The sequence below is a fragment of the Oncorhynchus gorbuscha genome, unplaced genomic scaffold (assembly GCF_021184085.1).
Source record: "Oncorhynchus gorbuscha isolate QuinsamMale2020 ecotype Even-year unplaced genomic scaffold, OgorEven_v1.0 Un_scaffold_17:::fragment_4:::debris, whole genome shotgun sequence".
Taxonomy (NCBI): Eukaryota; Metazoa; Chordata; class Actinopteri; order Salmoniformes; family Salmonidae; genus Oncorhynchus; species Oncorhynchus gorbuscha.
The window spans coordinates 1-23,371 of NW_025744863.1; the positions used below are offsets into that span (position 1 = coordinate 1).

Consider the following 23,371-nt stretch of genomic DNA (forward strand, 5'->3'; position numbering starts at 1 on the left):
TCACATGAGACTATCAAAAATTGCCAAGGCTGACTATATTTCAAGTCATCCCAAGCGGGGTATTGGGTTAAGTTTTCAACCAGCAATAATCACGCCTCAGATGCACTTCATAGGCTACGATATCGCCTCTGCGAAAGAATGGCATATTACAGCTACTCAAACTGTTTACAGTGTCTTGCACAGCTTCTCCTTTAACGGTAATATCGTGTTTTAACATTGCAATGTCTAGCAGTTCGCCCCCTACCTACCACTTTGGTGGATTCTTGATTACATGTCATTCATGGCAAGGTGGGGTACTTATTCAATAGATGTGACCTTTTTCCAGTAGTAAAAAAACAATATCGAGAGCAAAGCATGTTGGGTAAGCTGCACCACTGGTTCAGCTGCAATGGGTCGCAAACCCAAAACCTTTTCAACTCAACCTTGCCACCGCTGCCTCTAGTGGAAGTGTATAACGTGGCTAAGGGTACCTTACTTCTTGCAAGAATTAGAGGCAGTGTGGGGGCAATACTGGAATTGTGGACCAATACCCCCTGTTGCTGAACCTATTCTCCCCAAGACTACTTCTGACTATATTTCATGTCGTTCCAATGTAGAGTTTTGGGTTAAGTTGTCACCCAACAATAACCACTCCTCGGATGGACCTCATAGGCTATGATAATGCCACTGCGATAGAATTTCAGAATTCAGCTATTCAAACTGTTTGCAGTATCTCGCACAGCTTCTCCGCAAACTGTATTATTTGTTGTTACATTGGTATGTCTAGCAGTTCGCCCCCTACCTAACACTGGTGGATTCTCGATTCCATGTAATTAATGGCAAGGTGGGGTACTTGTTCAATAGATGTTCCCTTTTTTCCTGGACAAAACCAATATCGAGAGCAAATCACTTTGGGCAATCAGCACCACTGGCTCAGCTGCAATGGGGTCGAACCCAAAACCTTTTCATGTAAATCTTGCCATAGCTGCCTCTAGAGGAGGCAAGACAAAGTGGGTAAATTGTGGCTTTGGGTAACGTACTACTTGGAACAATTGGAGGCAGTGTGGGGGCAAAGCTGAAATTGTGGGCCCAAACCCGCTGTTGCTGAGTTCATTCTCCCGAACACTACTTCTGACACAGCATATACTACTGACACCTTTTTTCTGTTTCTACCTAGTTGCAAGATAATGTTCAACTGTCAGCTGAAACATCAAAAGGGTTATAGAATAAATGAGTTGGATGCAGCCCATGTTTGGTCTTGTCACTATCTTCTCTTTCACATTTATAGCAGTCTCACATGAGACTATCAAAAATTGCCAAGGCTGACTATATTTCAAGTCATCCCAAGCGGGGTATTGGGTTAAGTTTTCAACCAGCAATAATCACGCCTCAGATGCACTTCATAGGCTACGATATCGCCTCTGCGAAAGAATGGCATATTACAGCTACTCAAACTGTTTACAGTGTCTTGCACAGCTTCTCCTTTAACGGTAATATCGTGTTTTAACATTGCAATGTCTAGCAGTTCGCCCCCTACCTACCACTTTGGTGGATTCTTGATTACATGTCATTCATGGCAAGGTGGGGTACTTATTCAATAGATGTGACCTTTTTCCAGTAGTAAAAAAACAATATCGAGAGCAAAGCATGTTGGGTAAGCTGCACCACTGGTTCAGCTGCAATGGGTCGCAAACCCAAAACCTTTTCAACTCAACCTTGCCACCGCTGCCTCTAGTGGAAGTGTATAACGTGGCTAAGGGTACCTTACTTCTTGCAAGAATTAGAGGCAGTGTGGGGGCAATACTGGAATTGTGGACCAATACCCCCTGTTGCTGAACCTATTCTCCCCAAGACTACTTCTGACTATATTTCATGTCGTTCCAATGTAGAGTTTTGGGTTAAGTTGTCACCCAACAATAACCACTCCTCGGATGGACCTCATAGGCTATGATAATGCCACTGCGATAGAATTTCAGAATTCAGCTATTCAAACTGTTTGCAGTATCTCGCACAGCTTCTCCGCAAACTGTATTATTTGTTGTTACATTGGTATGTCTAGCAGTTCGCCCCCTACCTAACACTGGTGGATTCTCGATTCCATGTAATTAATGGCAAGGTGGGGTACTTGTTCAATAGATGTTCCCTTTTTTCCTGGACAAAACCAATATCGAGAGCAAATCACTTTGGGCAATCAGCACCACTGGCTCAGCTGCAATGGGGGTCGAACCCAAAACCTTTTCATGTAAATCTTGCCATAGCTGCCTCTAGAGGAGGCAAGACAAAGTGGGTAAATTGTGGCTTTGGGTAACGTACTACTTGGAACAATTGGAGGCAGTGTGGGGGCAAAGCTGAAATTGTGGGCCCAAACCCGCTGTTGCTGAGTTCATTCTCCCGAACACTACTTCTGACACAGCATATACTACTGACACCTTTTTTCTGTTTCTACCTAGTTGCAAGATAATGTTCAACTGTCAGCTGAAACATCAAAAGGGTTATAGAATAAATGAGTTGGATGCAGCCCATGTTTGGTCTTGTCACTATCTTCTCTTTCACATTTATAGCAGTCTCACATGAGACTATCAAAAATTGCCAAGGCTGACTATATTTCAAGTCATCCCAAGCGGGGTATTGGGTTAAGTTTTCAACCAGCAATAATCACGCCTCAGATGCACTTCATAGGCTACGATATCGCCTCTGCGAAAGAATGGCATATTACAGCTACTCAAACTGTTTACAGTGTCTTGCACAGCTTCTCCTTTAACGGTAATATCGTGTTTTAACATTGCAATGTCTAGCAGTTCGCCCCCTACCTACCACTTTGGTGGATTCTTGATTACATGTCATTCATGGCAAGGTGGGGTACTTATTCAATAGATGTGACCTTTTTCCAGTAGTAAAAAAACAATATCGAGAGCAAAGCATGTTGGGTAAGCTGCACCACTGGTTCAGCTGCAATGGGTCGCAAACCCAAAACCTTTTCAACTCAACCTTGCCACCGCTGCCTCTAGTGGAAGTGTATAACGTGGCTAAGGGTACCTTACTTCTTGCAAGAATTAGAGGCAGTGTGGGGGCAATACTGGAATTGTGGACCAATACCCCCTGTTGCTGAACCTATTCTCCCCAAGACTACTTCTGACTATATTTCATGTCGTTCCAATGTAGAGTTTTGGGTTAAGTTGTCACCCAACAATAACCACTCCTCGGATGGACCTCATAGGCTATGATAATGCCACTGCGATAGAATTTCAGAATTCAGCTATTCAAACTGTTTGCAGTATCTCGCACAGCTTCTCCGCAAACTGTATTATTTGTTGTTACATTGGTATGTCTAGCAGTTCGCCCCCTACCTAACACTGGTGGATTCTCGATTCCATGTAATTAATGGCAAGGTGGGGTACTTGTTCAATAGATGTTCCCTTTTTTCCTGGACAAAACCAATATCGAGAGCAAATCACTTTGGGCAATCAGCACCACTGGCTCAGCTGCAATGGGGGTCGAACCCAAAACCTTTTCATGTAAATCTTGCCATAGCTGCCTCTAGAGGAGGCAAGACAAAGTGGGTAAATTGTGGCTTTGGGTAACGTACTACTTGGAACAATTGGAGGCAGTGTGGGGGCAAAGCTGAAATTGTGGGCCCAAACCCGCTGTTGCTGAGTTCATTCTCCCGAACACTACTTCTGACACAGCATATACTACTGACACCTTTTTTCTGTTTCTACCTAGTTGCAAGATAATGTTCAACTGTCAGCTGAAACATCAAAAGGGTTATAGAATAAATGAGTTGGATGCAGCCCATGTTTGGTCTTGTCACTATCTTCTCTTTCACATTTATAGCAGTCTCACATGAGACTATCAAAAATTGCCAAGGCTGACTATATTTCAAGTCATCCCAAGCGGGGTATTGGGTTAAGTTTTCAACCAGCAATAATCACGCCTCAGATGGACTTCATAGGCTACGATATCGCCTCTGCGAAAGAATGGCATATTACAGCTACTCAAACTGTTTACAGTGTCTTGCACAGCTTCTCCTTTAACGGTAATAATATCGTGTTTTAACATTGCAATGTCTAGCAGTTCGCCCCCTACCTACCACTTTGGTGGATTCTTGATTACATGTCATTCATGGCAAGGTGGGGTACTTATTCAATAGATGTGACCTTTTTCCAGTAGTAAAAAAACAATATCGAGAGCAAAGCATGTTGGGTAAGCTGCACCACTGGTTCAGCTGCAATGGGTCGCAAACCCAAAACCTTTTCAACTCAACCTTGCCACCGCTGCCTCTAGTGGAAGTGTATAACGTGGCTAAGGGTACCTTACTTCTTGCAAGAATTAGAGGCAGTGTGGGGGCAATACTGGAATTGTGGACCAATACCCCCTGTTGCTGAACCTATTCTCCCCAAGACTACTTCTGACTATATTTCATGTCGTTCCAATGTAGAGTTTTGGGTTAAGTTGTCACCCAACAATAACCACTCCTCGGATGGACCTCATAGGCTATGATAATGCCACTGCGATAGAATTTCAGAATTCAGCTATTCAAACTGTTTGCAGTATCTCGCACAGCTTCTCCGCAAACTGTATTATTTGTTGTTACATTGGTATGTCTAGCAGTTCGCCCCCTACCTAACACTGGTGGATTCTCGATTCCATGTAATTAATGGCAAGGTGGGGTACTTGTTCAATAGATGTTCCCTTTTTTCCTGGACAAAACCAATATCGAGAGCAAATCACTTTGGGCAATCAGCACCACTGGCTCAGCTGCAATGGGGGTCGAACCCAAAACCTTTTCATGTAAATCTTGCCATAGCTGCCTCTAGAGGAGGCAAGACAAAGTGGGTAAAGTGGCTTTGGGTAACGTACTACTTGGAACAATTGGAGGCAGTGTGGGGGCAAAGCTGAAATTGTGGGCCCAAACCCGCTGTTGCTGAGTTCATTCTCCCGAACACTACTTCTGACACAGCATATACTACTGACACCTTTTTTCTGTTTCTACCTAGTTGCAAGATAATGTTCAACTGTCAGCTGAAACATCAAAAGGGTTATAGAATAAATGAGTTGGATGCAGCCCATGTTTGGTCTTGTCACTATCTTCTCTTTCACATTTATAGCAGTCTCACATGAGACTATCAAAAATTGCCAAGGCTGACTATATTTCAAGTCATCCCAAGCGGGGTATTGGGTTAAGTTTTCAACCAGCAATAATCACGCCTCAGATGGACTTCATAGGCTACGATATCGCCTCTGCGAAAGAATGGCATATTACAGCTACTCAAACTGTTTACAGTGTCTTGCACAGCTTCTCCTTTAACGGTAATATCGTGTTTTAACATTGCAATGTCTAGCAGTTCGCCCCCTACCTACCACTTTGGTGGATTCTTGATTACATGTCATTCATGGCAAGGTGGGGTACTTATTCAATAGATGTGACCTTTTTCCAGTAGTAAAAAAACAATATCGAGAGCAAAGCATGTTGGGTAAGCTGCACCACTGGTTCAGCTGCAATGGGTCGCAAACCCAAAACCTTTTCAACTCAACCTTGCCACCGCTGCCTCTAGTGGAAGTGTATAACGTGGCTAAGGGTACCTTACTTCTTGCAAGAATTAGAGGCAGTGTGGGGGCAATACTGGAATTGTGGACCAATACCCCCTGTTGCTGAACCTATTCTCCCCAAGACTACTTCTGACTATATTTCATGTCGTTCCAATGTAGAGTTTTGGGTTAAGTTGTCACCCAACAATAACCACTCCTCGGATGGACCTCATAGGCTATGATAATGCCACTGCGATAGAATTTCAGAATTCAGCTATTCAAACTGTTTGCAGTATCTCGCACAGCTTCTCCGCAAACTGTATTATTTGTTGTTACATTGGTATGTCTAGCAGTTCGCCCCCTACCTAACACTGGTGGATTCTCGATTCCATGTAATTAATGGCAAGGTGGGGTACTTGTTCAATAGATGTTCCCTTTTTCCTGGACAAAACCAATATCGAGAGCAAATCACTTTGGGCAATCAGCACCACTGGCTCAGCTGCAATGGGGTCGAACCCAAAACCTTTTCATGTAAATCTTGCCATAGCTGCCTCTAGAGGAGGCAAGACAAAGTGGGTAAATTGTGGCTTTGGGTAACGTACTACTTGGAACAATTGGAGGCAGTGTGGGGGCAAAGCTGAAATTGTGGGCCCAAACCCGCTGTTGCTGAGTTCATTCTCCCGAACACTACTTCTGACACAGCATATACTACTGACACCTTTTTTCTGTTTCTACCTAGTTGCAAGATAATGTTCAACTGTCAGCTGAAACATCAAAAGGGTTATAGAATAAATGAGTTGGATGCAGCCCATGTTTGGTCTTGTCACTATCTTCTCTTTCACATTTATAGCAGTCTCACATGAGACTATCAAAAATTGCCAAGGCTGACTATATTTCAAGTCATCCCAAGCGGGGTATTGGGTTAAGTTTTCAACCAGCAATAATCACGCCTCAGATGCACTTCATAGGCTACGATATCGCCTCTGCGAAAGAATGGCATATTACAGCTACTCAAACTGTTTACAGTGTCTTGCACAGCTTCTCCTTTAACGGTAATATCGTGTTTTAACATTGCAATGTCTAGCAGTTCGCCCCCTACCTACCACTTTGGTGGATTCTTGATTACATGTCATTCATGGCAAGGTGGGGTACTTATTCAATAGATGTGACCTTTTTCCAGTAGTAAAAAAACAATATCGAGAGCAAAGCATGTTGGGTAAGCTGCACCACTGGTTCAGCTGCAATGGGTCGCAAACCCAAAACCTTTTCAACTCAACCTTGCCACCGCTGCCTCTAGTGGAAGTGTATAACGTGGCTAAGGGTACCTTACTTCTTGCAAGAATTAGAGGCAGTGTGGGGGCAATACTGGAATTGTGGACCAATACCCCCTGTTGCTGAACCTATTCTCCCCAAGACTACTTCTGACTATATTTCATGTCGTTCCAATGTAGAGTTTTGGGTTAAGTTGTCACCCAACAATAACCACTCCTCGGATGGACCTCATAGGCTATGATAATGCCACTGCGATAGAATTTCAGAATTCAGCTATTCAAACTGTTTGCAGTATCTCGCACAGCTTCTCCGCAAACTGTATTATTTGTTGTTACATTGGTATGTCTAGCAGTTCGCCCCCTACCTAACACTGGTGGATTCTCGATTCCATGTAATTAATGGCAAGGTGGGGTACTTGTTCAATAGATGTTCCCTTTTTTCCTGGACAAAACCAATATCGAGAGCAAATCACTTTGGGCAATCAGCACCACTGGCTCAGCTGCAATGGGGTCGAACCCAAAACCTTTTCATGTAAATCTTGCCATAGCTGCCTCTAGAGGAGGCAAGACAAAGTGGGTAAATTGTGGCTTTGGGTAACGTACTACTTGGAACAATTGGAGGCAGTGTGGGGGCAAAGCTGAAATTGTGGGCCCAAACCCGCTGTTGCTGAGTTCATTCTCCCGAACACTACTTCTGACACAGCATATACTACTGACACCTTTTTTCTGTTTCTACCTAGTTGCAAGATAATGTTCAACTGTCAGCTGAAACATCAAAAGGGTTATAGAATAAATGAGTTGGATGCAGCCCATGTTTGGTCTTGTCACTATCTTCTCTTTCACATTTATAGCAGTCTCACATGAGACTATCAAAAATTGCCAAGGCTGACTATATTTCAAGTCATCCCAAGCGGGGTATTGGGTTAAGTTTTCAACCAGCAATAATCACGCCTCAGATGGACTTCATAGGCTACGATATCGCCTCTGCGAAAGAATGGCATATTACAGCTACTCAAACTGTTTACAGTGTCTTGCACAGCTTCTCCTTTAACGGTAATATCGTGTTTTAACATTGCAATGTCTAGCAGTTCGCCCCCTACCTACCACTTTGGTGGATTCTTGATTACATGTCATTCATGGCAAGGTGGGGTACTTATTCAATAGATGTGACCTTTTTCCAGTAGTAAAAAAACAATATCGAGAGCAAAGCATGTTGGGTAAGCTGCACCACTGGTTCAGCTGCAATGGGTCGCAAACCCAAAACCTTTTCAACTCAACCTTGCCACCGCTGCCTCTAGTGGAAGTGTATAACGTGGCTAAGGGTACCTTACTTCTTGCAAGAATTAGAGGCAGTGTGGGGGCAATACTGGAATTGTGGACCAATACCCCTGTTGCTGAACCTATTCTCCCCAAGACTACTTCTGACTATATTTCATGTCGTTCCAATGTAGAGTTTTGGGTTAAGTTGTCACCCAACAATAACCACTCCTCGGATGGACCTCATAGGCTATGATAATGCCACTGCGATAGAATTTCAGAATTCAGCTATTCAAACTGTTTGCAGTATCTCGCACAGCTTCTCCGCAAACTGTATTATTTGTTGTTACATTGGTATGTCTAGCAGTTCGCCCCCTACCTAACACTGGTGGATTCTCGATTCCATGTAATTAATGGCAAGGTGGGGTACTTGTTCAATAGATGTTCCCTTTTTTCCTGGACAAAACCAATATCGAGAGCAAATCACTTTGGGCAATCAGCACCACTGGCTCAGCTGCAATGGGGGTCGAACCCAAAACCTTTTCATGTAAATCTTGCCATAGCTGCCTCTAGAGGAGGCAAGACAAAGTGGGTAAAGTGGCTTTGGGTAACGTACTACTTGGAACAATTGGAGGCAGTGTGGGGGCAAAGCTGAAATTGTGGGCCCAAACCCGCTGTTGCTGAGTTCATTCTCCCGAACACTACTTCTGACACAGCATATACTACTGACACCTTTTTTCTGTTTCTACCTAGTTGCAAGATAATGTTCAACTGTCAGCTGAAACATCAAAAGGGTTATAGAATAAATGAGTTGGATGCAGCCCATGTTTGGTCTTGTCACTATCTTCTCTTTCACATTTATAGCAGTCTCACATGAGACTATCAAAAATTGCCAAGGCTGACTATATTTCAAGTCATCCCAAGCGGGGTATTGGGTTAAGTTTTCAACCAGCAATAATCACGCCTCAGATGGACTTCATAGGCTACGATATCGCCTCTGCGAAAGAATGGCATATTACAGCTACTCAAACTGTTTACAGTGTCTTGCACAGCTTCTCCTTTAACGGTAATATCGTGTTTTAACATTGCAATGTCTAGCAGTTCGCCCCCTACCTACCACTTTGGTGGATTCTTGATTACATGTCATTCATGGCAAGGTGGGGTACTTATTCAATAGATGTGACCTTTTTCCAGTAGTAAAAAAACAATATCGAGAGCAAAGCATGTTGGGTAAGCTGCACCACTGGTTCAGCTGCAATGGGTCGCAAACCCAAAACCTTTTCAACTCAACCTTGCCACCGCTGCCTCTAGTGGAAGTGTATAACGTGGCTAAGGGTACCTTACTTCTTGCAAGAATTAGAGGCAGTGTGGGGGCAATACTGGAATTGTGGACCAATACCCCCTGTTGCTGAACCTATTCTCCCCAAGACTACTTCTGACTATATTTCATGTCGTTCCAATGTAGAGTTTTGGGTTAAGTTGTCACCCAACAATAACCACTCCTCGGATGGACCTCATAGGCTATGATAATGCCACTGCGATAGAATTTCAGAATTCAGCTATTCAAACTGTTTGCAGTATCTCGCACAGCTTCTCCGCAAACTGTATTATTTGTTGTTACATTGGTATGTCTAGCAGTTCGCCCCCTACCTAACACTGGTGGATTCTCGATTCCATGTAATTAATGGCAAGGTGGGGTACTTGTTCAATAGATGTTCCCTTTTTTCCTGGACAAAACCAATATCGAGAGCAAATCACTTTGGGCAATCAGCACCACTGGCTCAGCTGCAATGGGGGTCGAACCCAAAACCTTTTCATGTAAATCTTGCCATAGCTGCCTCTAGAGGAGGCAAGACAAAGTGGGTAAAGTGGCTTTGGGTAACGTACTACTTGGAACAATTGGAGGCAGTGTGGGGGCAAAGCTGAAATTGTGGGCCCAAACCCGCTGTTGCTGAGTTCATTCTCCCGAACACTACTTCTGACACAGCATATACTACTGACACCTTTTTTCTGTTTCTACCTAGTTGCAAGATAATGTTCAACTGTCAGCTGAAACATCAAAAGGGTTATAGAATAAATGAGTTGGATGCAGCCCATGTTTGGTCTTGTCACTATCTTCTCTTTCACATTTATAGCAGTCTCACATGAGACTATCAAAAATTGCCAAGGCTGACTATATTTCAAGTCATCCCAAGCGGGGTATTGGGTTAAGTTTTCAACCAGCAATAATCACGCCTCAGATGGACTTCATAGGCTACGATATCGCCTCTGCGAAAGAATGGCATATTACAGCTACTCAAACTGTTTACAGTGTCTTGCACAGCTTCTCCTTTAACGGTAATATCGTGTTTTAACATTGCAATGTCTAGCAGTTCGCCCCCTACCTACCACTTTGGTGGATTCTTGATTACATGTCATTCATGGCAAGGTGGGGTACTTATTCAATAGATGTGACCTTTTTCCAGTAGTAAAAAAACAATATCGAGAGCAAAGCATGTTGGGTAAAGAGCAAAGCATGTTGGGTAAGCTGCACCACTGGTTCAGCTGCAATGGGTCGCAAACCCAAAACCTTTTCAACTCAACCTTGCCACCGCTGCCTCTAGTGGAAGTGTATAACGTGGCTAAGGGTACCTTACTTCTTGCAAGAATTAGAGGCAGTGTGGGGGCAATACTGGAATTGTGGACCAATACCCCTGTTGCTGAACCTATTCTCCCCAAGACTACTTCTGACTATATTTCATGTCGTTCCAATGTAGAGTTTTGGGTTAAGTTGTCACCCAACAATAACCACTCCTCGGATGGACCTCATAGGCTATGATAATGCCACTGCGATAGAATTTCAGAATTCAGCTATTCAAACTGTTTGCAGTATCTCGCACAGCTTCTCCGCAAACTGTATTATTTGTTGTTACATTGGTATGTCTAGCAGTTCGCCCCCTACCTAACACTGGTGGATTCTCGATTCCATGTAATTAATGGCAAGGTGGGGTACTTGTTCAATAGATGTTCCCTTTTTTCCTGGACAAAACCAATATCGAGAGCAAATCACTTTGGGCAATCAGCACCACTGGCTCAGCTGCAATGGGGTCGAACCCAAAACCTTTTCATGTAAATCTTGCCATAGCTGCCTCTAGAGGAGGCAAGACAAAGTGGGTAAAGTGGCTTTGGGTAACGTACTACTTGGAACAATTGGAGGCAGTGTGGGGGCAAAGCTGAAATTGTGGGCCCAAACCCGCTGTTGCTGAGTTCATTCTCCCGAACACTACTTCTGACACAGCATATACTACTGACACCTTTTTTCTGTTTCTACCTAGTTGCAAGATAATGTTCAACTGTCAGCTGAAACATCAAAAGGGTTATAGAATAAATGAGTTGGATGCAGCCCATGTTTGGTCTTGTCACTATCTTCTCTTTCACATTTATAGCAGTCTCACATGAGACTATCAAAAATTGCCAAGGCTGACTATATTTCAAGTCATCCCAAGCGGGTATTGGGTTAAGTTTTCAACCAGCAATAATCACGCCTCAGATGCACTTCATAGGCTACGATATCGCCTCTGCGAAAGAATGGCATATTACAGCTACTCAAACTGTTTACAGTGTCTTGCACAGCTTCTCCTTTAACGGTAATATCGTGTTTTAACATTGCAATGTCTAGCAGTTCGCCCCCTACCTACCACTTTGGTGGATTCTTGATTACATGTCATTCATGGCAAGGTGGGGTACTTATTCAATAGATGTGACCTTTTTCCAGTAGTAAAAAAACAATATCGAGAGCAAAGCATGTTGGGTAAGCTGCACCACTGGTTCAGCTGCAATGGGTCGCAAACCCAAAACCTTTTCAACTCAACCTTGCCACCGCTGCCTCTAGTGGAAGTGTATAACGTGGCTAAGGGTACCTTACTTCTTGCAAGAATTAGAGGCAGTGTGGGGGCAATACTGGAATTGTGGACCAATACCCCTGTTGCTGAACCTATTCTCCCCAAGACTACTTCTGACTATATTTCATGTCGTTCCAATGTAGAGTTTTGGGTTAAGTTGTCACCCAACAATAACCACTCCTCGGATGGACCTCATAGGCTATGATAATGCCACTGCGATAGAATTTCAGAATTCAGCTATTCAAACTGTTTGCAGTATCTCGCACAGCTTCTCCGCAAACTGTATTATTTGTTGTTACATTGGTATGTCTAGCAGTTCGCCCCCTACCTAACACTGGTGGATTCTCGATTCCATGTAATTAATGGCAAGGTGGGGTACTTGTTCAATAGATGTTCCCTTTTTTCCTGGACAAAACCAATATCGAGAGCAAATCACTTTGGGCAATCAGCACCACTGGCTCAGCTGCAATGGGGGTCGAACCCAAAACCTTTTCATGTAAATCTTGCCATAGCTGCCTCTAGAGGAGGCAAGACAAAGTGGGTAAAGTGGCTTTGGGTAACGTACTACTTGGAACAATTGGAGGCAGTGTGGGGGCAAAGCTGAAATTGTGGGCCCAAACCCGCTGTTGCTGAGTTCATTCTCCCGAACACTACTTCTGACACAGCATATACTACTGACACCTTTTTTCTGTTTCTACCTAGTTGCAAGATAATGTTCAACTGTCAGCTGAAACATCAAAAGGGTTATAGAATAAATGAGTTGGATGCAGCCCATGTTTGGTCTTGTCACTATCTTCTCTTTCACATTTATAGCAGTCTCACATGAGACTATCAAAAATTGCCAAGGCTGACTATATTTCAAGTCATCCCAAGCGGGGTATTGGGTTAAGTTTTCAACCAGCAATAATCACGCCTCAGATGCACTTCATAGGCTACGATATCGCCTCTGCGAAAGAATGGCATATTACAGCTACTCAAACTGTTTACAGTGTCTTGCACAGCTTCTCCTTTAACGGTAATATCGTGTTTTAACATTGCAATGTCTAGCAGTTCGCCCCCTACCTACCACTTTGGTGGATTCTTGATTACATGTCATTCATGGCAAGGTGGGGTACTTATTCAATAGATGTGACCTTTTTCCAGTAGTAAAAAAACAATATCGAGAGCAAAGCATGTTGGGTAAGCTGCACCACTGGTTCAGCTGCAATGGGTCGCAAACCCAAAACCTTTTCAACTCAACCTTGCCACCGCTGCCTCTAGTGGAAGTGTATAACGTGGCTAAGGGTACCTTACTTCTTGCAAGAATTAGAGGCAGTGTGGGGGCAATACTGGAATTGTGGACCAATACCCCCTGTTGCTGAACCTATTCTCCCCAAGACTACTTCTGACTATATTTCATGTCGTTCCAATGTAGAGTTTTGGGTTAAGTTGTCACCCAACAATAACCACTCCTCGGATGGACCTCATAGGCTATGATAATGCCACTGCGATAGAATTTCAGAATTCAGCTATTCAAACTGTTTGCAGTATCTCGCACAGCTTCTCCGCAAACTGTATTATTTGTTGTTACATTGGTATGTCTAGCAGTTCGCCCCCTACCTAACACTGGTGGATTCTCGATTCCATGTAATTAATGGCAAGGTGGGGTACTTGTTCAATAGATGTTCCCTTTTTTCCTGGACAAAACCAATATCGAGAGCAAATCACTTTGGGCAATCAGCACCACTGGCTCAGCTGCAATGGGGGTCGAACCCAAAACCTTTTCATGTAAATCTTGCCATAGCTGCCTCTAGAGGAGGCAAGACAAAGTGGGTAAAGTGGCTTTGGGTAACGTACTACTTGGAACAATTGGAGGCAGTGTGGGGGCAAAGCTGAAATTGTGGGCCCAAACCCGCTGTTGCTGAGTTCATTCTCCCGAACACTACTTCTGACACAGCATATACTACTGACACCTTTTTTCTGTTTCTACCTAGTTGCAAGATAATGTTCAACTGTCAGCTGAAACATCAAAAGGGTTATAGAATAAATGAGTTGGATGCAGCCCATGTTTGGTCTTGTCACTATCTTCTCTTTCACATTTATAGCAGTCTCACATGAGACTATATCAAAAATTGCCAAGGCTGACTATATTTCAAGTCATCCCAAGCGGGGTATTGGGTTAAGTTTTCAACCAGCAATAATCACGCCTCAGATGCACTTCATAGGCTACGATATCGCCTCTGCGAAAGAATGGCATATTACAGCTACTCAAACTGTTTACAGTGTCTTGCACAGCTTCTCCTTTAACGGTAATATCGTGTTTTAACATTGCAATGTCTAGCAGTTCGCCCCCTACCTACCACTTTGGTGGATTCTTGATTACATGTCATTCATGGCAAGGTGGGGTACTTATTCAATAGATGTGACCTTTTTCCAGTAGTAAAAAAACAATATCGAGAGCAAAGCATGTTGGGTAAGCTGCACCACTGGTTCAGCTGCAATGGGTCGCAAACCCAAAACCTTTTCAACTCAACCTTGCCACCGCTGCCTCTAGTGGAAGTGTATAACGTGGCTAAGGGTACCTTACTTCTTGCAAGAATTAGAGGCAGTGTGGGGGCAATACGGAATTGTGGACCAATACCCCCTGTTGCTGAACCTATTCTCCCCAAGACTACTTCTGACTATATTTCATGTCGTTCCAATGTAGAGTTTTGGGTTAAGTTGTCACCCAACAATAACCACTCCTCGGATGGACCTCATAGGCTATGATAATGCCACTGCGATAGAATTTCAGAATTCAGCTATTCAAACTGTTTGCAGTATCTCGCACAGCTTCTCCGCAAACTGTATTATTTGTTGTTACATTGGTATGTCTAGCAGTTCGCCCCCTACCTAACACTGGTGGATTCTCGATTCCATGTAATTAATGGCAAGGTGGGGTACTTGTTCAATAGATGTTCCCTTTTTTCCTGGACAAAACCAATATCGAGAGCAAATCACTTTGGGCAATCAGCACCACTGGCTCAGCTGCAATGGGGGTCGAACCCAAAACCTTTTCATGTAAATCTTGCCATAGCTGCCTCTAGAGGAGGCAAGACAAAGTGGGTAAAGTGGCTTTGGGTAACGTACTACTTGGAACAATTGGAGGCAGTGTGGGGGCAAAGCTGAAATTGTGGGCCCAAACCCGCTGTTGCTGAGTTCATTCTCCCGAACACTACTTCTGACACAGCATATACTACTGACACCTTTTTTCTGTTTCTACCTAGTTGCAAGATAATGTTCAACTGTCAGCTGAAACATCAAAAGGGTTATAGAATAAATGAGTTGGATGCAGCCCATGTTTGGTCTTGTCACTATCTTCTCTTTCACATTTATAGCAGTCTCACATGAGACTATCAAAAATTGCCAAGGCTGACTATATTTCAAGTCATCCCAAGCGGGGTATTGGGTTAAGTTTTCAACCAGCAATAATCACGCCTCAGATGCACTTCATAGGCTACGATATCGCCTCTGCGAAAGAATGGCATATTACAGCTACTCAAACTGTTTACAGTGTCTTGCACAGCTTCTCCTTTAACGGTAATATCGTGTTTTAACATTGCAATGTCTAGCAGTTCGCAGTTCCCTACCTACCACTTTGGTGGATTCTTGATTACATGTCATTCATGGCAAGGTGGGGTACTTATTCAATAGATGTGACCTTTTTCCAGTAGTAAAAAAACAATATCGAGAGCAAAGCATGTTGGGTAAGCTGCACCACTGGTTCAGCTGCAATGGGTCGCAAACCCAAAACCTTTTCAACTCAACCTTGCCACCGCTGCCTCTAGTGGAAGTGTATAACGTGGCTAAGGGTACCTTACTTCTTGCAAGAATTAGAGGCAGTGTGGGGGCAATACTGGAATTGTGGACCAATACCCCTGTTGCTGAACCTATTCTCCCCAAGACTACTTCTGACTATATTTCATGTCGTTCCAATGTAGAGTTTTGGGTTAAGTTGTCACCCAACAATAACCACTCCTCGGATGGACCTCATAGGCTATGATAATGCCACTGCGATAGAATTTCAGAATTCAGCTATTCAAACTGTTTGCAGTATCTCGCACAGCTTCTCCGCAAACTGTATTATTTGTTGTTACATTGGTATGTCTAGCAGTTCGCCCCCTACCTAACACTGGTGGATTCTCGATTCCATGTAATTAATGGCAAGGTGGGGTACTTGTTCAATAGATGTTCCCTTTTTCCTGGACAAAACCAATATCGAGAGCAAATCACTTTGGGCAATCAGCACCACTGGCTCAGCTGCAATGGGGTCGAACCCAAAACCTTTTCATGTAAATCTTGCCATAGCTGCCTCTAGAGGAGGCAAGACAAAGTGGGTAAAGTGGCTTTGGGTAACGTACTACTTGGAACAATTGGAGGCAGTGTGGGGGCAAAGCTGAAATTGTGGGCCCAAACCCGCTGTTGCTGAGTTCATTCTCCCGAACACTACTTCTGACACAGCATATACTACTGACACCTTTTTTCTGTTTCTACCTAGTTGCAAGATAATGTTCAACTGTCAGCTGAAACATCAAAAGGGTTATAGAATAAATGAGTTGGATGCAGCCCATGTTTGGTCTTGTCACTATCTTCTCTTTCACATTTATAGCAGTCTCACATGAGACTATCAAAAATTGCCAAGGCTGACTATATTTCAAGTCATCCCAAGCGGGGTATTGGGTTAAGTTTTCAACCAGCAATAATCACGCCTCAGATGGACTTCATAGGCTACGATATCGCCTCTGCGAAAGAATGGCATATTACAGCTACTCAAACTGTTTACAGTGTCTTGCACAGCTTCTCCTTTAACGGTAATATTGTGTTTTAACATTGCAATGTCTAGCAGTTCGCCCCCTACCTACCACTTTGGTGGATTCTTGATTACATGTCATTCATGGCAAGGTGGGGTACTTATTCAATAGATGTGACCTTTTTCCAGTAGTAAAAAAACAATATCGAGAGCAAAGCATGTTGGGTAAGCTGCACCACTGGTTCAGCTGCAATGGGTCGCAAACCCAAAACCTTTTCAACTCAACCTTGCCACCGCTGCCTCTAGTGGAAGTGTATAACGTGGCTAAGGGTACCTTACTTCTTGCAAGAATTAGAGGCAGTGTGGGGGCAATACTGGAATTGTGGACCAATACCCCCTGTTGCTGAACCTATTCTCCCCAAGACTACTTCTGACTATATTTCATGTCGTTCCAATGTAGAGTTTTGGGTTAAGTTGTCACCCAACAATAACCACTCCTCGGATGGACCTCATAGGCTATGATAATGCCACTGCGATAGAATTTCAGAATTCAGCTATTCAAACTGTTTGCAGTATCTCGCACAGCTTCTCCGCAAACTGTATTATTTGTTGTTACATTGGTATGTCTAGCAGTTCGCCCCCTACCTAACACTGGTGGATTCTCGATTCCATGTAATTAATGGCAAGGTGGGGTACTTGTTCAATAGATGTTCCCTTTTTCCTGGACAAAACCAATATCGAGAGCAAATCACTTTGGGCAATCAGCACCACTGGCTCAGCTGCAATGGGGTCGAACCCAAAACCTTTTCATGTAAATCTTGCCATAGCTGCCTCTAGAGGAGGCAAGACAAAGTGGGTAAAGTGGCTTTGGGTAACGTACTACTTGGAACAATTGGAGGCAGTGTGGGGGCAAAGCTGAAATTGTGGGCCCAAACCCGCTGTTGCTGAGTTCATTCTCCCGAACACTACTTCTGACACAGCATATACTACTGACACCTTTTTTCTGTTTCTACCTAGTTGCAAGATAATGTTCAACTGTCAGCTGAAACATCAAAAGGGTTATAGAATAAATGAGTTGGATGCAGCCCATGTTTGGTCTTGTCACTATCTTCTCTTTCACATTTATAGCAGTCTCACATGAGACTATCAAAAATTGCCAAGGCTGACTATATTTCAAGTCATCCCAAGCGGGGTATTGGGTTAAGTTTTCAACCAGCAATAATCACGCCTCAGATGGACTTCATAGGCTACGATATCGCCTCTGCGAAAGAATGGCATATTACAGCTACTCAAACTGTTTACAGTGTCTTGCACAGCTTCTCCTTTAACGGTAATATCGTGTTTTAACATTGCAATGTCTAGCAGTTCGCCCCCTACCTACCACTTTGGTGGATTCTTGATTACATGTCATTCATGGCAAGGTGGGGTACTTATTCAATAGATGTGACCTTTTTCCAGTAGTAAAAAAACAATATCGAGAGCAAAGCATGTTGGGTAAGCTGCACCACTGGTTCAGCTGCAATGGGTCGCAAACCCAAAACCTTTTCAACTCAACCTTGCCACCGCTGCCTCTAGTGGAAGTGTATAACGTGGCTAAGGGTACCTTACTTCTTGCAAGAATTAGAGGCAGTGTGGGGGCAATACTGGAATTGTGGACCAATACCCCCTGTTGCTGAACCTATTCTCCCCAAGACTACTTCTGACTATATTTCATGTCGTTCCAATGTAGAGTTTTGGGTTAAGTTGTCACCCAACAATAACCACTCCTCGGATGGACCTCATAGGCTATGATAATGCCACTGCGATAGAATTTCAGAATTCAGCTATTCAAACTGTTTGCAGTATCTCGCACAGCTTCTCCGCAAACTGTATTATTTGTTGTTACATTGGTATGTCTAGCAGTTCGCCCCCTACCTAACACTGGTGGATTCTCGATTCCATGTAATTAATGGCAAGGTGGGGTACTTGTTCAATAGATGTTCCCTTTTTCCTGGACAAAACCAATATCGAGAGCAAATCACTTTGGGCAATCAGCACCACTGGCTCAGCTGCAATGGGGTCGAACCCAAAACCTTTTCATGTAAATCTTGCCATAGCTGCCTCTAGAGGAGGCAAGACAAAGTGGGTAAAGTGGCTTTGGGTAACGTACTACTTGGAACAATTGGAGGCAGTGTGGGGGCAAAGCTGAAATTGTGGGCCCAAACCCGCTGTTGCTGAGTTCATTCTCCCGAACACTACTTCTGACACAGCATATACTACTGACACCTTTTTTCTGTTTCTACCTAGTTGCAAGATAATGTTCAACTGTCAGCTGAAACATCAAAAGGGTTATAGAATAAATGAGTTGGATGCAGCCCATGTTTGGTCTTGTCACTATCTTCTCTTTCACATTTATAGCAGTCTCACATGAGACTATCAAAAATTGCCAAGGCTGACTATATTTCAAGTCATCCCAAGCGGGGTATTGGGTTAAGTTTTCAACCAGCAATAATCACGCCTCAGATGGACTTCATAGGCTATGATAATGCCTCTGCGAAAGAATGGCATATTACAGCTACTCAAACTGTTTACAGTGTCTTGCACAGCTTCTCCTTTAACGGTAATATTGTGTTTTAACATTGCAATGTCTAGCAGTTCGCCCCCTACCTACCACTTTGGTGGATTCTTGATTACATGTCATTCATGGCAAGGTGGGGTACTTATTCAATAGATGTGACCTTTTTCCAGTAGTAAAAAAACAATATCGAGAGCAAAGCATGTTGGGTAAGCTGCACCACTGGTTCAGCTGCAATGGGTCGCAAACCCAAAACCTTTTCAACTCAACCTTGCCACCGCTGCCTCTAGTGGAAGTGTATAACGTGGCTAAGGGTACCTTACTTCTTGCAAGAATTAGAGGCAGTGTGGGGGCAATACTGGAATTGTGGACCAATACCCCCTGTTGCTGAACCTATTCTCCCCAAGACTACTTCTGACTATATTTCATGTCGTTCCAATGTAGAGTTTTGGGTTAAGTTGTCACCCAACAATAACCACTCCTCGGATGGACCTCATAGGCTATGATAATGCCACTGCGATAGAATTTCAGAATTCAGCTATTCAAACTGTTTGCAGTATCTCGCACAGCTTCTCCGCAAACTGTATTATTTGTTGTTACATTGGTATGTCTAGCAGTTCGCCCCCTACCTAACACTGGTGGATTCTCGATTCCATGTAATTAATGGCAAGGTGGGGTACTTGTTCAATAGATGTTCCCTTTTTTCCTGGACAAAACCAATATCGAGAGCAAATCACTTTGGGCAATCAGCACCACTGGCTCAGCTGCAATGGGGGTCGAACCCAAAACCTTTTCATGTAAATCTTGCCATAGCTGCCTCTAGAGGAGGCAAGACAAAGTGGGTAAAGTGGCTTTGGGTAACGTACTACTTGGAACAATTGGAGGCAGTGTGGGGGCAAAGCTGAAATTGTGGGCCCAAACCCGCTGTTGCTGAGTTCATTCTCCCGAACACTACTTCTGACACAGCATATACTACTGACACCTTTTTTCTGTTTCTACCTAGTTGCAAGATAATGTTCAACTGTCAGCTGAAACATCAAAAGGGTTATAGAATAAATGAGTTGGATGCAGCCCATGTTTGGTCTTGTCACTATCTTCTCTTTCACATTTATAGCAGTCTCACATGAGACTATCAAAAATTGCCAAGGCTGACTATATTTCAAGTCATCCCAAGCGGGGTATTGGGTTAAGTTTTCAACCAGCAATAATCACGCCTCAGATGGACTTCATAGGCTACGATATCGCCTCTGCGAAAGAATGGCATATTACAGCTACTCAAACTGTTTACAGTGTCTTGCACAGCTTCTCCTTTAACGGTAATATTGTGTTTTAACATTGCAATGTCTAGCAGTTCGCCCCCTACCTACCACTTTGTTGGATTCTTGATTACATGTCATTCATGGCAAGGTGGGGTACTTATTCAATAGATGTGACCTTTTTCCAGTAGTAAAAAAACAATATCGAGAGCAAAGCATGTTGGGTAAGCTGCACCACTGGTTCAGCTGCAATGGGTCGCAAACCCAAAACCTTTTCAACTCAACCTTGCCACCGCTGCCTCTAGTGGAAGTGTATAACGTGGCTAAGGGTACCTTACTTCTTGCAAGAATTAGAGGCAGTGTGGGGGCAATACTGGAATTGTGGACCAATACCCCCTGTTGCTGAACCTATTCTCCCCAAGACTACTTCTGACTATATTTCATGTCGTTCCAATGTAGAGTTTTGGGTTAAGTTGTCACCCAACAATAACCACTCCTCGGATGGACCTCATAGGCTATGATAATGCCACTGCGATAGAATTTCAGAATTCAGCTATTCAAACTGTTTGCAGTATCTCGCACAGCTTCTCCGCAAACTGTATTATTTGTTGTTACATTGGTATGTCTAGCAGTTCGCCCCCTACCTAACACTGGTGGATTCTCGATTCCATGTAATTAATGGCAAGGTGGGGTACTTGTTCAATAGATGTTCCCTTTTTCCTGGACAAAACCAATATCGAGAGCAAATCACTTTGGGCAATCAGCACCACTGGCTCAGCTGCAATGGGGGTCGAACCCAAAACCTTTTCATGTAAATCTTGCCATAGCTGCCTCTAGAGGAGGCAAGACAAAGTGGGTAAAGTGGCTTTGGGTAACGTACTACTTGGAACAATTGGAGGCAGTGTGGGGGCAAAGCTGAAATTGTGGGCCCAAACCCGCTGTTGCTGAGTTCATTCTCCCGAACACTACTTCTGACACAGCATATACTACTGACACCTTTTTTCTGTTTCTACTAGTTGCAAGATAATGTTCAACTGTCAGCTGAAACATCAAAAGGGTTATAGAATAAATGAGTTGGATGCAGCCCATGTTTGGTCTTGTCACTATCTTCTCTTTCACATTTATAGCAGTCTCACATGAGACTATCAAAAATTGCCAAGGCTGACTATATTTCAAGTCATCCCAAGCAGGGTATTGGGTTAAGTTTTCAACCAGCAATAATCACGCCTCAGATGGACTTCATAAGCTACGATATCGCCTCTGCGAAAGAATGGCATATTACAGCTACTCAAACTGTTTACAGTGTCTTGCACAGCTTCTCCTTTAACGGTAATATTGTGTTTTAACATTGCAATGTCTAGCAGTTCGCCCCCTACCTACCACTTTGTTGGATTCTTGATTACATGTCATTCATGGCAAGGTGGGGTACTTATTCAATAGATGTGACCTTTTTCCAGTAGTAAAAAAACAATATGGAGAGCAAAGCATGTTGGGTAAGCTGCACCACTGGTTCAGCTGCAATGGGTCGCAAACCCAAAACCTTTTCAACTCAACCTTGCCACCGCTGCCTCTAGTGGAAGTGTATAACGTGGCTAAGGGTACCTTACTTCTTGCAAGAATTAGAGGCAGTGTGGGGGCAATACTGGAATTGTGGACCAATACCCCCTGTTGCTGAACCTATTCTCCCTCTGACTATATTTCATGTCGTTCCAATGTAGAGTTTTGGGTTAAGTTGTCACCCAACAATAACCACTCCTCGGATGGACCTCATAGGCTATGATAATGCCACTGCGATAGAATTTCAGAATTCAGCTATTCAAACTGTTTGCAGTGTCTTGCACAGCTTCTCCTTTAACGGTAATATTGTGTTTTAACATTGCAATGTCTAGCAGTTCGCCCCCTACCTACCACTTTGTTGGATTCTTGATTACATGTCATTCATGGCAAGGTGGGGTACTTATTCAATAGATGTGACCTTTTTCCAGTAGTAAAAAAACAATATCGAGAGCAAAGCATGTTGGGTAAGCTGCACCACTGGTTCAGCTGCAATGGGTCGCAAACCCAAAACCTTTTCAACTCAACCTTGCCACCGCTGCCTCTAGTGGAAGTGTATAACGTGGCTAAGGGTACCTTACTTCTTGCAAGAATTAGAGGCAGTGTGGGGGCAATACTGGAATTGTGGACCAATACCCCCTGTTGCTGAACCTATTCTCCCTCTGACTATATTTCATGTCGTTCCAATGTAGAGTTTTGGGTTAAGTTGTCACCCAACAATAACCACTCCTCGGATGGACCTCATAGGCTATGATAATGCCACTGCGATAGAATTTCAGAATTCAGCTATTCAAACTGTTTGCAGTGTCTTGCACAGCTTCTCCTTTAACGGTAATATTGTGTTTTAACATTGCAATGTCTAGCAGTTCGCCCCCTACCTACCACTTTGTTGGATTCTTGATTACATGTCATTCATGGCAAGGTGGGGTACTTATTCAATAGATGTGACCTTTTTCCAGTAGTAAAAAAACAATATCGAGAGCAAAGCATGTTGGGTAAGCTGCACCACTGGTTCAGCTGCAATGGGTCGCAAACCCAAAACCTTTTCAACTCAACCTTGCCACCGCTGCCTCTAGTGGAAGTGTATAACGTGGCTAAGGGTACCTTACTTCTTGCAAGAATTAGAGGCAGTGTGGGGGCAATACTGGAATTGTGGACCAATACCCCTGTTGCTGAACCTATTCTCCCCAAGACTACTTCTGACTATATTTCATGTCGTTCCAATGTAGAGTTTTGGGTTAAGTTGTCACCCAACAATAACCACTCCTCGGATGGACCTCATAGGCTATGATAATGCCACTGCGATAGAATTTCAGAATTCA

General features: G+C 43.6%; 18 non-coding genes across 18 annotated transcripts; all 18 read right to left on the reverse strand.

Moving 5' to 3' along the window:
* Positions 1-140, reverse strand: LOC124017299. Its single transcript, XR_006835481.1, has one exon. It is a non-coding gene; the product is annotated as a U4 spliceosomal RNA (small nuclear RNA).
* Positions 141-1,270: 1,130 nt separating this feature from the next.
* On the reverse strand, positions 1,271-1,412 carry LOC124017290. The gene has a single exon (XR_006835473.1). It is a non-coding gene; the product is annotated as a U4 spliceosomal RNA (small nuclear RNA).
* A 1,131-nt stretch (positions 1,413-2,543) lies between these two features.
* LOC124017291 lies at positions 2,544-2,685 on the reverse strand. Its single transcript, XR_006835474.1, has one exon. It is a non-coding gene; the product is annotated as a U4 spliceosomal RNA (small nuclear RNA).
* Positions 2,686-3,816: 1,131 nt separating this feature from the next.
* LOC124017302 lies at positions 3,817-3,958 on the reverse strand. Its single transcript, XR_006835484.1, has one exon. It is a non-coding gene; the product is annotated as a U4 spliceosomal RNA (small nuclear RNA).
* A 1,132-nt stretch (positions 3,959-5,090) lies between these two features.
* On the reverse strand, positions 5,091-5,232 carry LOC124017303. Its single transcript, XR_006835485.1, has one exon. It is a non-coding gene; the product is annotated as a U4 spliceosomal RNA (small nuclear RNA).
* Positions 5,233-6,361: 1,129 nt separating this feature from the next.
* Positions 6,362-6,503, reverse strand: LOC124017293. Its single transcript, XR_006835476.1, has one exon. It is a non-coding gene; the product is annotated as a U4 spliceosomal RNA (small nuclear RNA).
* Positions 6,504-7,633: 1,130 nt separating this feature from the next.
* LOC124017304 lies at positions 7,634-7,775 on the reverse strand. The gene has a single exon (XR_006835486.1). It is a non-coding gene; the product is annotated as a U4 spliceosomal RNA (small nuclear RNA).
* A 1,128-nt stretch (positions 7,776-8,903) lies between these two features.
* Positions 8,904-9,045, reverse strand: LOC124017281. The gene has a single exon (XR_006835465.1). It is a non-coding gene; the product is annotated as a U4 spliceosomal RNA (small nuclear RNA).
* A 1,129-nt stretch (positions 9,046-10,174) lies between these two features.
* LOC124017283 lies at positions 10,175-10,316 on the reverse strand. The gene has a single exon (XR_006835466.1). It is a non-coding gene; the product is annotated as a U4 spliceosomal RNA (small nuclear RNA).
* Positions 10,317-11,464: 1,148 nt separating this feature from the next.
* LOC124017292 lies at positions 11,465-11,605 on the reverse strand. Its single transcript, XR_006835475.1, has one exon. It is a non-coding gene; the product is annotated as a U4 spliceosomal RNA (small nuclear RNA).
* Positions 11,606-12,733: 1,128 nt separating this feature from the next.
* Positions 12,734-12,875, reverse strand: LOC124017294. The gene has a single exon (XR_006835477.1). It is a non-coding gene; the product is annotated as a U4 spliceosomal RNA (small nuclear RNA).
* A 1,127-nt stretch (positions 12,876-14,002) lies between these two features.
* Positions 14,003-14,148, reverse strand: LOC124017300. Its single transcript, XR_006835482.1, has one exon. It is a non-coding gene; the product is annotated as a U4 spliceosomal RNA (small nuclear RNA).
* Positions 14,149-15,276: 1,128 nt separating this feature from the next.
* LOC124017295 lies at positions 15,277-15,418 on the reverse strand. Its single transcript, XR_006835478.1, has one exon. It is a non-coding gene; the product is annotated as a U4 spliceosomal RNA (small nuclear RNA).
* Positions 15,419-16,547: 1,129 nt separating this feature from the next.
* On the reverse strand, positions 16,548-16,689 carry LOC124017284. The gene has a single exon (XR_006835467.1). It is a non-coding gene; the product is annotated as a U4 spliceosomal RNA (small nuclear RNA).
* Positions 16,690-17,816: 1,127 nt separating this feature from the next.
* Positions 17,817-17,958, reverse strand: LOC124017285. The gene has a single exon (XR_006835468.1). It is a non-coding gene; the product is annotated as a U4 spliceosomal RNA (small nuclear RNA).
* Positions 17,959-19,085: 1,127 nt separating this feature from the next.
* On the reverse strand, positions 19,086-19,227 carry LOC124017280. Its single transcript, XR_006835464.1, has one exon. It is a non-coding gene; the product is annotated as a U4 spliceosomal RNA (small nuclear RNA).
* Positions 19,228-20,356: 1,129 nt separating this feature from the next.
* Positions 20,357-20,498, reverse strand: LOC124017286. Its single transcript, XR_006835469.1, has one exon. It is a non-coding gene; the product is annotated as a U4 spliceosomal RNA (small nuclear RNA).
* Positions 20,499-21,625: 1,127 nt separating this feature from the next.
* On the reverse strand, positions 21,626-21,767 carry LOC124017297. The gene has a single exon (XR_006835480.1). It is a non-coding gene; the product is annotated as a U4 spliceosomal RNA (small nuclear RNA).
* Between the last annotated feature and the right edge of the window lie 1,604 nt (positions 21,768-23,371).